The 15,985-nt window shown below is 36.4% G+C and overlaps 2 pseudogenes; one reads left to right on the top strand and one right to left on the bottom strand.

Moving 5' to 3' along the window:
• The first annotated feature begins 3,611 nt into the window (after window positions 1–3,611).
• LOC135710254 (uncharacterized) lies at window positions 3,612–5,907 on the top strand (annotated as a pseudogene).
• Window positions 5,908–6,531: 624 nt separating this feature from the next.
• On the bottom strand, window positions 6,532–12,513 carry LOC135710253 (uncharacterized; annotated as a pseudogene).
• Between the last annotated feature and the right edge of the window lie 3,472 nt (window positions 12,514–15,985).

The following is a 15,985-nucleotide window of genomic DNA, read 5'->3' as shown; positions in this document are numbered from 1 at the left end:
TATGCAGTTTTACAGCTCCTTTACAAAGCTGAACTAACTAGTCGAGAAAAGTGATTCAAGTGCACTATTATAAAGCCTCTACTCTACGGTATTATTGTAGAAAGTCATGTATATTTGTTTGCCTCAGTTCAATGTGTTGGCGTAGCGAAGATGGTAGTGTCAAGGTTTGCCAATACGGTCGTCTCGAGTTCGATTCCAGGTTCCGGAGCAGGGTAAAGGGTGGTGTGCTTATAACTGATTTCGATTAATTTGATTCTCACAGCAAAATAAACTCAATCAATTCCTCCAACAAAAAAAAGCGTAGATAATGTTTAACCCGGCTTCAAGAGAAAGCTGTGTAGTGATTATTGCATAATCGGGTAAAGGTTGAGTAAGCGCCTTTCAAGTTCACACACAACTTAAACAGCAGGATAACAGCTGTATAGAAGCGTAAATAGATATGCAATAAGAGCTTATTCCAACCGTCACAACAACTAGAAGTAGCTGACTAAGTTCGCCAGATTTTCTTGTACACTGAAACCTCCGTTTACTAACCAAAACGAGGGTTCGTAAATCGAATTAGTGAAAAAACCTCGTTATTTGGATGGGATTTACTTCGTAAAAAGAGGTTTTTGAAAATATTGTCAAATACCCCACAATATGGGTATTTTTGGAATCGGAGCGACGTGTAGGGACCGGAAATCGATGTCTGACGCCATTTTGAAATGCAAGATGGTGGCTTCCAGTAAAATAATAACTTCGAAATTCTGTCAAATACCCCACAATATGGGTATTTTTGGAATCGGAGTGACGTGTAAGAACCGGAAATTTATGTCTGACGTCATTTTGAAATCCAAGATGGTGGCTTCCGGTTACATAAAAACAGAAAAATAATGTTAAATAACCCACAATATGGGTATCTTAAGAATCAGGGTGACGTTTAGGGACCGGTAATCGATGTCTGACGCCATTTAGAAATCCAAGATGGCGGCTTCCGGTTTTTGGAATCGTACTGACCTGTGAGAACCGAGAATCCATGTCTGACGCCAAGATGTTGACATCTGGTTACAGAAACACTGGGAAATACTGTCAAATACCCCACAATATGGGTTTTTTGGAATCGGGGTGACTTATTAGGACTGAAAACCCATGTCTGACGCCATTGCGAAATTCAATATAGCGACTTCCGCTTACATATAGACATAAAAATAATGTTAAATAGCCTACAATATGGGTATCTTAAGAATCGGGGTGACGTGGTGGTATTTGCCAATTTTTCTGTAACCGAAAGCCGCCATCTTGGATTTCTAAATGGCGTCAGACATAAATTTCCGATTCTTACACTTCACTCCAATTCCAGAAATACCCATATTGTGGGGTATATAACAGAATTTCCAAGCTTTTCTGTTACCGGAAGCCACTATCTTGGATTTAAAAATGGCGTCAGACATTGATTTCCGGTCCCTAAACGTCACTCCGATTTCAAAAATACCCATATTGTGGGGTATTTGGCAGAATTTCCAAGTTTTTATGTAACCGGAAGCCGCCATCTTGTATTTCAAAACGGCGTCAGACATCTATATTCGGTCCCTACACGTCACTCTGATTCCAAAAATACTCATATTGTGGGGTATTTGGCAGAATTTCGAAGTTATTATGACATCGATTTAAAAAATACCCATATTGTGGGGTATTTGGCAGAATTTCCAAGTTATTATGTTACCGGAAGCCACCATATTTGATTTCAAAATGGAGTCAGATATTGATTTCCGGTCCCTACACGTCACCCTGATTCCAAAAATACCCATATTGTGGGGTATATGCCAGAATTTCCAAGTTTTTATGTAACCGAAAGCCACCATCTTGGATATCAAAATGGCGTCAGATATCGATTTCTGGTCCCTGCACATCACCCTGATTCCAAAAATACCCATATTGTGGGGGTATTTGGCAGAATTTCCAAGTTTTTCTGTAACCGGAAGTCGCCATCTTGGATTTCAAAATGGTGTCAGACATTGATTTCCGGTCCCTACACGTCACTCCGATTCCAAAAATACCCATATTGTGGGGCATTTCGCTTTTACATTGCGAAAATTGTAATTAGAAATTTTTACAGAAATTTGTAAAATTTTACCGAAATCTCAACAGCTAAACATTCGGTAAGCAGTTTGACAGACTTTTTGTACTTTTTCACAGAAAATCTGTGATTTTTTTTACAGAAATCTGTGAAATAATCTTAGTGTGTGGGCGTTGTTTTCGAAGAAGTACGGACCGATGATAACTCCGGCCTAAAATGCACACCAAACAATGACTTTCTGGGGATGCATTCCCAACAAACAATTGAGAGCATTTAAAAAACATCCAAGTTGATTAAACGTTGAATTATTGCTTCCAGAGCTGAACAAGAATGTAGCTGTATTGTTTTTTGGATAAAAGCTTTTAAAATTGAATGGGACGCTTTTAAATGATTATCTGCATTCTGTTTAATAACATGCTTTATATGACTTGCGAATCCTTTTATAGCTCCCCAGTTCAATCGATTGGCAATAGCTGAATAGAAAGTAGAATAATAGCATTAAACTAAATAAAAACTTCTCCTATGCAACTCTATGTAATGAGTTTAACACAATAATGAAAAATAGTTTAACTAGCCATCACTGGACACATTATTAAACTATTCTTAATTGCGCTGCCAATGAAGTTGTACTGAAACTTAAGCAGTTATGTAATCAACTCTTAATTAACCATTTTAATTACACGTATTTATTGCTTAAAAACCGTGGTATAAGGATCATTCGTTCAAATTAAGTAGTAAGACATTAACTGATCATACTGAACAGGCGCTCTACAATCGTCACAAAATCAATCTTTGAAATGATACTTTCTTCACTTTTTTAGCTGTATATGAGTGATGGTCATTAGTTATTCAGCTGAAGAAATTGGCATCCTACCACAAAATAACTTGGATTGTGCAATTATAATCGTTATTTTAGTTAAATATTGAAAGTAAATTTGAGTGAATAAGTAAAAAATATGGATAAAAATTTAAAGAAATACATGAAAAGTGGAACATACCACAGGAAACTAAAGTCTACTAGAGAAAAATACAAGCATATGTTTGAAAATTTGAAGTTAAATCTAGTTGCAAACCAGCAATCGAAAAATAATAATGTTGTGGAGTCACATCTTGAGCGCGGTATGTCAAATTGAATATAATTTTTGTTACAACAATAAAACATTTATAAATTTTGTAAATTAAAGGAATCCATCATCTCGACAAACTGGAATCTGAATTCTCTAACTATGTTAGAGAAAGTAGTCGAATTCCTTCAGCTATTTCGTCATATAACTCTCGTTTAGTCCAAATCAATGCAGCTCACAGAAATCTAGTCCAGGTCAAATCAGTTCAGGCTCATCCTGTTCAAAACTATGCAGACAACCCATCTGAAGAAACCACAAACGAAGGAAACATGGAAATGCATTATACCGAGATTGGCCCTGAACATTATTTAACAAACGAGAGCTCCCGCGAAGATCTGAGAATGTGGTCACTTCGCCACAATATAACTCATCATGCGTTAAAAGACTTATTGGGATTGATAAGACGAAATTATAACGATACAAGTTTGCCAATGGATCCAAGGACCCTGTTAGAGACTCCTCAGGGCATCGGAAAGCTTTGTACCGAGATAGCTGGTGGTAAATATTGGCACCATGGATTAGCATCCTGTCTTAATATGTGGTTTGAGAATCTTTCTACTGATATCACTATCAGCCTTAACATCAATATCGACGGTTTACCAATACACAAAAGTTCAAAATTTTAACTTTGGCCGGTTTTATGTAACATTCACGAAATGCCTGAACTTAAACCGATGCCGATTGGAATTTTTCTTGGAAAAAATAAGCCTTCAAACATAAACACGTTCCTTACGCCATTTGTCGATGAACTTGTGCCAATTCTTAACGCTGGATACGTTATTAATAGTCACATCATTATTATTAAAATGCGGTGCTTTATTTGCGACTCGCCAGCACGCGCTTTTGTTAAAGGTAATGGTCGTTTTAAGCGTTTAATTTCTCTTAACGCAAAGATAGTTGCTTCCTTATTAGATAGAATAATTAACATCTATTTTACTCTGATCAATCCCGTTGGATTGGATTTATGCCAACATCAATGTGAATCAGTAAGAATCTATACCGTAATGCATTGAAATCCGGACACTTAGTCCATAAATACGGGCACTTTCAAAAGTTGATTATCATGGCCAAATATTGATGACCATTTCAAAACCTCCTAACTGCATTGATCGATTCTCTTCATCGACTTTCTTTTTTGATAACCACGACTATACCAGGCTATATATTCACATTTCACCATAGTCTGATGAAATGAGTTATTATCTAATGCACAAAACATCAAACACAGGAGGAAATGTTTTTGTCACTGTGTTATTAACGAAAGAGAAAAATGATGAAGAGAGTCGATCAATGCAGATAGAAACTTGTGAAATGTTCATCTAGAAATATGATACAAATACTACATACATTTTATGATGACGATGAATTTTATGTGAATGCAATGTACAATTAAAAAGTGAATATCCGTAAATTGATTGATGAGCGTTTTAACAGAATAATTGTACACCTTATTACGTTGTTGTTCCTTTTGATTCTACTACTATTGTATCACTTTCACTTTCACTAATTCACTATTTACTTTCACTATAACATAAAAAAAAACTATAACAGATACGTGTTTCGTTTACTACTTGCAAACTTCTTCAGTGTCTAGTCATAGACTTGACTAGACACTGAAGAAGCAGCTTGCAAGTAATAAACGAAATACGTAACTGTTATAGTTTCTTTAAAAGTGATAGTGAAAGTAAATAGTGAATTAGTGAAATTGAAAGTGATACAACAGTGGTAGAATCAAAAGGAACAACAACGTAATAAGGTATATTAAGTATCCGGATTAAAAGACTGTCTGGAACTCAGTGCATTAACGGTACAGATTATCTTAATTTCATCGCATCTTCTCTTAAATTCCATTATATATCTAATGATATTTTGCTTCATTACAGGAGTACTTAATTTTAACGGCAAAAATGGTTGTATTAAATGCACTGTTGTTGGAGAGTACTCATACATTTCGCGCACGGTAGTGTTTCCAACTCTCCACTGTCCTGTGAGAACAGATGAAAAATTCCGGCAAAAGCAGTATGGAAAGCATCATGTTGGAGAAGACTCACCAATTTTAAGAATCCCAGGACTAGACATGATTCAAGATTTTATAGTGTCGCTACACTTGTTGGAATTAGGTATTATGAAACGCCTTTTGATTGGATGGAGAGATGGATCACTGGGATATACAGGGAAGCTAAGTGCTTTGCAAATACAAAAATTATCAGATTCTATTGTAAACATCAAACTTCCCAAAGAAATCCACCGAAAAATGAGAGGACTAGACTGTATAGCTTTTTGGAAAGGCACGGAATTTCACACCTTTCTGAATTATGTAGGCGTGGTCATTCTTAAAGACATATTAGACGAAAAGTTGTATAACCATTTTTTGCTTCTGTTCACGGCTGTTACAATCTGTTCATCTGATGTTTACAAGGAATTGTACCCAATTGCACAATTATTATATGAAAAATTTATTGAAGAATTTATTGAAATCTACGGTGAAGAATATGTGACGAGTAACATCCATAACCTTGAGCATGTTGTAGGCGATGTGAAACGATTTGGTCCTTTGAATTCAATTTCGTCTTATCCATTTGAAAGTTATCTTTTCCAATTGAAAAAATACGTGCGACAAGGGAAAAATTGCTTGGAACAAGTTGCAAATAGAATATTGGAGAAACATCAAATTCCTCTAGTTAATACTACCAGGTGTTCTATTCCGAAAGTAATAAGACGAGGTAATACGGTAGAGTGTGAAATAAGACAGGGACTTTTAATCAGTAATGTTTTCAAAGATGCATGGATCTTAACAAAAAATCGTGAAATTGTTAGAATTATCGACATTTACATTGATGTTAACGGAAATATTTTATTACATGGTAGAGCACTCAGAAATCGAACTGATTTTTTCATATTACCAATTCGATCTTCGATTTTACATATTTATGCTGCGCATGTCTGTAATTTAAATACCGAAAAAACATATAAAATCAACGATATATTCTGTAAGTATGTAGTAATTCCATCTAGACAAAATAGTTTTGTTTACATTCCGCTGCTACATACGATTCAAGGTTAACATTTTTGTTGCTCTGCACATCAAATCATTTCTCTAAGAACTAAAACCTAACTCTAAAATACTGAAACCGAAACATTTTAAAATGAATTATGCCAACTGTACGTAGATTATTCGAGAGAAAACATAAAATTAAAGAACAAAAACATTAAAAAATCATTACTCGAAAGAAATTAATGTTTATGAACAAAAGTGGAGCTAAAACATAAATATGAAGTACCAGAGCGAGTACCATCTGCTCGAAACTGATGTCGTTGTTTAATGTAATTAACGAGGATCATCAAATATAGTTAATCGCTTTCGCATTCCTCTTGGGGATCATCTTCTGATGTTTCGTCTTCTTCTTCTTCTTCAACATCATCATCGTCATGCTCCGTGTTCGCTTTCTGGGTTTGTCCTGTCTTAGTGATATGTATAGGATTATCCAGGAAGTGGTATACCGTATCCGTCTGTGCATCCTGAACATCTTCATCGACGCTGGTAGGAACTTGGACAACAATGTCGCCAGAATCTACAAATTTTTGAATGTTTTGTTAAATAAATCATAAGAGCAAAAAGTTATTTATAGTTTGTGCTTATTATTTTGATCATTCATGATTTGTTTATATAGGGTAGGTGTGCCAGTTTTGGCTACACGTTCCTATTGTGGTTCGTTCCAATTATGACTTATGGGAACTTCATTGGTCATAATTGGAACACACCAGAATAGGAACGTATAGGACTGGTATCTACCCTGGCATTAAAGCATAGGAAAATAACCAAAAGTATCTCTGTAATTTAAAGTCACAAATCAACTACGAATATCTTTCTTTCGAAAGAAATCCAAAGAGTATTCATCGTTAAGTTTCTAAATAAGTTTTTTCAAAATGAATAAATTGGATAATTCAAAAACTTAATTAAGCATTAAGGATAAATCATAAAAATAAATGTACCTGCAACACCCTTTTTCTTTATTCTACGATGAATAGATGATTGCCTCATTCCCTTAGCTTCGCTGCGTTTTTTCGAGTTTCTCGTTATCTTCTTGAAAAAAATCCTCCAGCAGCTTACGTGAAAATGTGATGTTAACGCTATGAACAATTTTGAAAAAAATATTCAAAATTCTTTCACAGTCTTTCATCGAAAACTTTGGCGTTTCTCCTTTGCTTCCGCCACTCCAAGAGCAAAGTAGTAATACTTTTCGATCAAAAAAATGGTCGATTAATTCGTAGCAAACTTTTTGCCCATTGCAGTTGTCTCCAGTATGTCCGATTTGTTTCTTCATGTGAATGATCTGAGAATAAAAAGTTATTATTAAGTAAGTTTACAATAACAACAAAATATATGGGAGATGAACCAGCATGCGACTAAATCTCTTTAATAAAGACATAATAAAACAAAATATAAGTGGTTCTATAGACGATCGCTACACGCGCAACTTTTCAAATAATTCAAACTACATTGATTGATTCTCATCATCGACTTTCTCTTTCGTTAGGGAAGGTCCATTAATTATGTCATGCAAATTTGGCCCATTTTTAACCCCCCCCCCCCCCCCTTTGCTGCATTTTTTGAATGGACCTTACATTTTTTTTTGTATGACTCGTCACAGTTTCCACACTCCTCCCTTAAAAGTGTGACATAATTAATGGACGATCCATTAATAACTTGGCTTCTTGTCGTGTTTGTCGTATTTGAATCTAGATTGTTCCCACTTTCATCAAGCTGTTTGTCAAAAATATCCAGAAATCTCGCGTCTCTTTTCAACTAATAACTTGGCTGCATTCATATTTCGGGCTAATTTTTCTACATAGTCGGTGAAAAGAAAGTATTATTAAGTGGACGATAGGAACAGCTGAACAAGTTTTTGGAGCCGAGTTATTAACAAAAGAGAGAGTCGATGAAGATAATCGATTAATGTAGATTGGTCTATTTGAAAAGTGACACGAGAAATATCTTAACACGGGCGCGGAGGTCGAAAGATAAAGTCGATGAAGAGAAGCGATCAATGTAAATTTGACTATTTGAAAAGCACTAGAATTTTAGTATCGATCAACGTAATTCAAGCTGATTTGTGAAATATTTATGTAAACCAAAAAGCGAATACAATATTACATCAATCTTAATCTACAGGAATCCACCGAATACAGAAAAAAAACCCCGAATTGCGTGGTGGGTGGTGCCGTCCAAGGTGCATACATAAAGGTGTTCTAATGTGTAAAATTCACGAATCAGCCATGCTGGGTTTTTGCATGGAGGAGCGACCGAGTTTGTATACAATTTGCCCTAAAACCACACTTTTCCCCTCAGTGATCTCTTCGCCCATATAGTGATAAAGCTATATCACCATGTTCTACCCACCATGGTGCCATCTATCCACAGCAATTTATTGGCTGTCTTCCAACCAATTGGGCATATTTTCTGTTTACAGAAAATATAGGTTTAAAGCTTATGGTTGACTTCAATCTCATCAAAAACAAACACCAGTTCAATTGGATGGAGGACAGCCAAGAAATTGCAGTCGGTGAACGGCACCATCCACCACGCTATTCGGGGCATTCCTGTATTTTAAACAGTTGGAAAATAAATAAAATACTAGATGGAACATTTCGAAAGCACCGATACATATATTGTATCAGTTAGTATTCTTCTTACGAGGTGATTTTTGTTATTCCACTAGTGACAGAAGGTCAACTCATATGTCGTGCAGAATATGCCTGCCTTCTTTTGATTTAGTTACGAAGTAGTGTATAAAGGTGTATACTTACCAATCTCTTGGTGAACAGCTCTTCTTTCAAATTTTGTTCCAACGCTTTGATTCCATCAACAGAAGTGATCGGTGAAAATTGAAAAGATGATGTGGCTTCGTCCTGATACTGACCAACGGTATTGGCCTGCATAGCAGCTTGTAATTTAACTTCCAGTGATGCTGCTGTCGTTACAAGCATCTTCTCAACCACGTTTAAGACGATTCGTGGAACTTCTTGGATAATCCTTTCGCATGCTTCATCTATTTTGCCGGCAATTTTGTGAATAATTCTATCTCCATCGGGCTGTGATGAAAACAAAAATATAACACATTTCATTTTTGAGGATATGCTGATGAATCTCAATCAGAGTTGTTTGCGCAGCGTGTGAGGTAAGGTGTTTTTTTACTAGTAACACGCCAGCTCACGTCACACGAGTGCTAGATGAATACCAAAGGGATCAAATCTCGCTCAACTATTCAAAAGGACCATGCTCTTCATTGACTTTCTCTTTGAACCTCTATGGTAGTGTAAATGAATTTGCGGATTTTTTCAACACACAGTTCGAAGAATGAAGTTACGGTCCAGAATCCAATACAACAGCATCAAAATACGACAGGAAACTTTTTGTAGCCGAGTTATTAACAAAATAGAAAGTCGATTAAGCGAGTCGATCTATGGTCCTTTTGAATAGTTGAACGAGAAATCATGCAATATTTTTTAGAACTATAACAACATACCTGCTGGATGTTTACAACATATCCATCCGTCAACAGAGCAGTTTCTTGTTCCACTACTTCATTACTGGTAATGCTCGGAGTAGTTTTTGTCTCCATCAGAGCTTTGGGAACAGATTGCATCGGTTCTAGCTCAAATCCTTGAGAGCAGGACAAAAGTTGGCTGAGATCCGGTTGGCAGAAGATTGTCTCAAGTGGCTGAGCTATAACCTCATTCACAGTCACAACTGATGATTGGTTCAAGTTGGGATTCGGTGTGTTTGGAAAATTGACTTGTTGCGATACACCTGTATGGAAAATATAAATATGTAGAAACGGAAATGTTAAATCAATATAGACAAACAAATACTTACTTGGGATGTTCTCCAAAAGATGGTTAAAATCGTATTCCTTTCGGGCTTGATCTTTCTTCACTTTTTTCTTCCGTTTGGGTGCAAAATCCGAAGTATCCGTCGACTGCCCAGATAAATCAGCAGCCTCCTGCTGCGCTTCCGAAAACGTAGGTATAAACTTCCGTTTTACAGAGCAAGGCATTTTGCTCCAATTGGCACCTGGTTTTGAAGCGGCATTTTTGCGGAGCGCATCTGCTTTTTTGCTTGGCCAAAATAACTCGTTTCCGCAAACCCACTGATGCGGCACCACCGTCACAACGGGTCTCCCAGCTTCGTAGGTCTGAATGACCAAGAAATAATCACCTAAAAATAATTGGTTCGCTTAAAATAATTTCAATTTCTACTCTATATCTCAAATATATTTACCTTTACTCATTATGGATACAATCCCAGGCAACACCAGTGGATGAAAACGATGGAATTACAATAAACATAATTTATTTTGACAGCTACAAGGCAGGGACGTATTGCTAAGAGGCAGTGCTACCAGATATAATTTTAAGCGTTTATTCAGTAATTGATAGGTTTTTGTACAACACTTAATCAATAAGATGAAGTTGTTGTTTATTTATGTGTATTGGAACTTTTAAAGAGCAATTGTAAGGCTTGGGTAACTCAAAAGAAATTATGTTTTTATGTGACTGTAAACTAATGGTTATTCAACTACATAATAAAAATTAGCGACTGAAGCTTCAAATACTTCTTTTGATTGACTGAAATGTGTGATCTAGGATGGAGCAGATGGAAACTTAGGTAGCCGTCAATCGTGGGTCATAAGTTCGAGTCTCGGATCGAATACACTCGACATTGTGTAATACATTTAATAGAGGTAATTGACACATATGAAACATCATAAAATAATTGTAATAATTGAATATTTAACAGTTATACGGGGGTACTGATTAATTATAATTAAAGTATAAAGAGAAAAAATCCAGCAATGCCTAAGTATGATATTTGTAAACATATATGGCAGCACCAAAGAGTACATTTTTTAAAGTATTTGTATGATGTAGCTACTCAAATTGAGGCTAATAAACTTTAATTTAAATCGTTTTTAAACAACTGTTAAGCATAAAATAATCCGTAAACGTTGTGAGTGGTTGTGACTTCTTTATCTTGTGTTAAATATCCACTGTAAGCTTCTAAATAAACAAATCAACATGAATACAGTATGCTGTACTGCACATGCTGAATAAAAGCGCTTGGGTAGAGTTAATGCAAACAAATCAGATAACTATACTACAGCCACAAATTGTAAGTGTTTTCCGAGTTTATTTAAAGCTTTATAATGGTTACTACATACTGTATACTACTGTCATACATTTTAAGTGTTTCAAAAGTTGAGTTGAAGCTTTATAATAGTTATACCAATAATTTAAGATTGTTGTAGCGTAATACATACAAATAACATTTGCTGTATAAACATAACATTTTCAAAAGTTGTTAAACTAGTGTAGTTGAATAGATTCTCCATTTTTGAGTTAACAAAAGCTGAATAGTAGTTTTGGTTTCAAATAAGATGATGATTGATAAACATGATGCTGAACAGTGGTTCTAAAGAAAAGCTTTTCCAAACTAAAATTGTTACTTGGGTTGCCACTTGGTGGACCTCGTGTGGATTGGCCTTGTCCCAAATTTGACAATTCTGCATGTCCACATACCCGTTCATCCAGAAGTGGGCCTCGTCGCTGTTTCTAACTGCTCCAGAATAAGATTGGATAGATCGATTTCCGATATTTCAGATCGATTCTTTGTCCACCAAAAGATCGAAAAAATCGATCTCTTCTTTCGATCTTTTCGATCTTAAAAAAAATAGGTGTTAAATTTTGTAATTGTATTGACATCGAAAAGCGATCTAGCGATCTGCTTTGTATGATTAAAACCCTGCTTATTATGTTAAACATAGCTATCATTATGAGATTATATGTGTTTAATTGAAAATAGGAATAACTTTTCAGTCATCAAAATAAAACTGTATTTTTCTCGGATCGGTGCGAATTAGAGGGGGTTTAGTATGATAGAGAAGCGGACTGGCTGGTTTTACGCCAATTGAGCAGCACCTATCTAGATTGCATTGGCAGTGTTGCTAGAATTCACCTAGGCATAGGTTGCCAAGGCAGTTTGTTTTGAATCCGCTCCTCTCTTATAACGGGTATTCAATAAAAAATGAGAATTTTTTCAGTCATATAGCTAGTAAAAAAAATTCAAAGAAATTCAGTTTTTTTTATTAAAAACATAATGTTTAGTCTTCAAAAAAACGTCAATGAATATTGGAGAAGGGGCCCTGGTCAGCCGTACGACGCAACTTAGTCGCGATGCTTTCACAAGAGCGCTGGACGGCACTGAAATCATTATCATTTTTTATTGAACACCCGTTACTAGACCCTTTCTAGTGCGAATGTTACTTTCGACATAATGAAAATTTGCTCTTGATATGTGGAACTTTGAACAAGAAGCCTTTCGAAGAAGTAATTTCACTTTTTTTACTCTTTTATAACTTGTATAACTGCACATCGAAATTTCAAATTTGAAATCAAACAATTGGATTAAAATTGATTTAAAATACCTGATATTTGAAAACAGTTTGTTTGTCTTCAAAAACTGCTGTCAGGTAAGCAAGTTCTTAATTATTTTCCAGAGGGTAAGTCACTCGGCCGCATTGTGCTAACACCCACAAAAACACACCTCAAACCAGCGTTGCCAGATATACCGATTTATCGGTATTTATAGCGATTTCCGAACTAGATACCGATATACAGATAAGGTTCCTCAGAATACCGATTTTTGAGGTTTTATACCGATTTATACCGATTTTTTTAAATAATCAAAATGAAAATTACCTGCCCGTGCCTGAATTTCGCTATCCAAAAAGCCTCTTCCATCAGAACTGGAGCCACTTCCAGTAGTTTCATTGTATGGCAAATTGTTGTACGCCAACGAGGGTCAGAGCGCGTCCATTGCAACAATGGACGCAAAACGTGATCAGCACTCAGACACTCATCACGAAACGGTTGCTTTCTAAAGTCGACGACGCAACGACCGAAAGAACTGCTGATGAAGAACAATGAGAAGGACCACACAATGGTTGCTGCCGAGAAAACAGACGATCCCGTAGCACACATCGAGAGTGGCCTGCTTTTGTCGACAGCCGAGTGAACACTGATTTCGACTTCCCTTGGAATGAATGATTCTTCCATCTTCTACCGCCAGTTTTTTCAACTTCCCCGGAACTTCAGGGATGCTTCCAGATTTTGATTGCGGATCCACACTAGTTTCAGGAACTTTTAAGAAGTTCTGAAACTTCGGAAAAGTTCAGGCTTTTGAGTAAATTTCGATAAATTAATGAATGCTTCAATAACTTCTGTTAACATTCAAAAACCCGGTCCAGCGAACTCCAGTGCACTTTAGCATACATTTTGGATACTTCATAAATCCAAAGAACTTCTGGAAAATTTAAGGTTTTCAAGACAGTTCCATTAGTTTCAGGAGAATTGAGAGAACTGTGCGAAGCTCCGAGAACATCAGGACAGATCAATAATTTTCACAGAAATCGCTGAAATTTTAAAGGAGTTCCGAGAAACTCAGGCAATTTCCGACAACTTCAGCAATGTTCCGAGGAGTTCATGCAAAGAGTAGTTAAATGAGCATTGGCACATTGTGAGAACATTTTATGGGAAGTGCCGTGCTTATTAATGGCAGTGTCAATAACTTTTAAAAATTAGAAAAATCGGAAAAATCAGAGAACTTCAATGCTGATGTTACAATAAATTCAAGAAAATTGGGGGCAACCCCGGCGTAGAGGTTAGCATCCATACCTCTCACGCCAAAGTCACGAGTTTGAAGCTCACTCCCGGACAAGTCACGAATGACCCAAGAGCGTTAAAGTGACTATAATTTAAAAAAAAAATCACGAAAATTGTGCGCTTAAGAAACTTTGTAATCTAGAAAGTCTAGAGACCTTCAAAAATGATTAGAGATATTCCGGTAGTCCCATTATAATTAGGGAAGTTCCAAATATTTCAAAAATGATAAAAGTACTCCAAAACAGCATAAAATCCCTAAGTACATTTCAGGAATGTTCCAAAAACTTCAGGGGCATTGCGGGGTCTTCAGGGATGTTTATGACCATTTGGAAAAATTTCTGTATCATCAGAACATCCCCCAGGAGCTCTTTCTTCCGGAATTATTTCCTTGTTTCTTTCGACTGTTCCATAAGCGCTCTGGCTTCCGACTTTCTCCAGAAATTTCTTTAAACTTCTCCCTGAAATTTCTTTCGCCTAGTTCTGGAATTTTCTCCAGTTGGTTTTTTTACTTCTATTGCAAGGTTTTTCCGAGCTTCATCTGGCTTCCCCTGGAAACGGCTACGTTTGGAATTTACTTCCAATTTCCGATACTTTTCTGCCTTCCTTTGATTGTGAAATTCGATTGTTTTCTGAAAGTTTCTTTGAATTTTCGCCAGAAGCTGCTCAATTTATGTCTTGGAAGTTCCGCGGATGTTTTTCCGACTTCTCTCAGAACTTTCCTCAAATTTCCTCCAGGAGAGCTTATTTCGACATTCTCTGGATGTTGTTTTCAGCTTCCTCCAGAAGCTAATTCAAACATTCCCGGAGTTTTCTTCCCAAATTTGTCCGATCATAATCCAAAAGTTAAAATTTTTGCTTTCAAAAACGGCAAAAATATAAAATAAATTAAAATTTTAAAATCCGATAAATACCGATTTTTTAAAACCTTTGATACCGATAAGCTTTAAAACATTCTGGCAACGCTGTCTCAAACACCCGTCCATCACATGGTAAGCTGATTTTTTAATCAATTCTGGCACCACTGCTAATAATCTTTACATTCGATTGTTTTGAAAAAAAAAAAACTTCAAAAAAGCCGTCGTACCGTCCTGAAGTAGCCGGGATACGTAAACATTCTGGATCTGGAATGAAAACTATCAATCCGAAGAAAAGGAAGTCCGGAACCGGTTGAGATTCACGAATGCAGCAACATCAGGAGGAACAGATACTAAAAAGGTGAAGATGTCTTGCCAAAAACCAAGAAAAACACGTTAACTTGGGAGTTTGGTAAAGAGTAATGATCAACCCGATTCGTACCTTCCGCAAAGTTGTCCTTGCTTGCTTTCTAGTCACTATATACAATTTTCAATCAATTCTCGTTTTCCTCTTCGTTTTTCCTCGACATTCTTGCCTGTCATTGGTTTCGATGGAAAATTCACCGAACTTTATTGGGATGTCCATAGAAGTCCCTGTACTGTTAAGGGATGTCGATACGTATTAACCTTAAATATTCCATTAGATCTGGACCTATGTACGGTTGCCTTAGCGCAATAGTAGAGGCAAGAGGCCCCGATGCCGATGGGTGGCCTACCGATCAGTTCTTGTAAGGCCAGGAAGGCCTTGCTCAACCTCTATAATTTAATTCGCGGTAGAGGGGGTTTTGGAGGGACCATCCCAAGCAACCTAAAGTTCCGATTTTACTTGAGAAACGAACTCAAAAGTTCCCATCTGGTTCAAATTTAGTTCCGTGGAACTTTCTTGCTGATTAACAAGGCACTACACGTACAAACAGAACTTAAAGCTCTTTAAAGTACCGCCAATATTTATTGGAACCTTGAAAGTTCAACAGAAGTTTCTTGTTCCCGTTCATTTGAACTGTGAAGTTCACAAAAAGTGAATAAAGAACTTGTTTCGAACCTCTAACACAAAGTTCAATCTTAGTACTAACCGTACTTTTAAGCAGCGCGAAAGTTCACAATTAATCTATGTTGAACTTCTTTCAGACTTTAAAGTACACGTAAAGTTCTAGATAAGTTCGAAGGAAGTTCGACTTGAACCTTGTCTTGAACTTGTAAGCAACTTTAGAAATGTCAATTTCTAGCAG

The sequence above is a fragment of the Ochlerotatus camptorhynchus genome, unplaced genomic scaffold (assembly GCF_037179485.1).
Source record: "Ochlerotatus camptorhynchus isolate MF236.1 unplaced genomic scaffold, CSIRO-AGI_Acam_v1.1 ptg000374l, whole genome shotgun sequence".
Classification (NCBI taxonomy): domain Eukaryota; kingdom Metazoa; phylum Arthropoda; class Insecta; order Diptera; family Culicidae; genus Ochlerotatus; species Ochlerotatus camptorhynchus.
The sequence above is the reverse complement of the archived record's forward strand: the minus strand, read 5'-3'. Positions and strand labels throughout refer to the sequence as shown.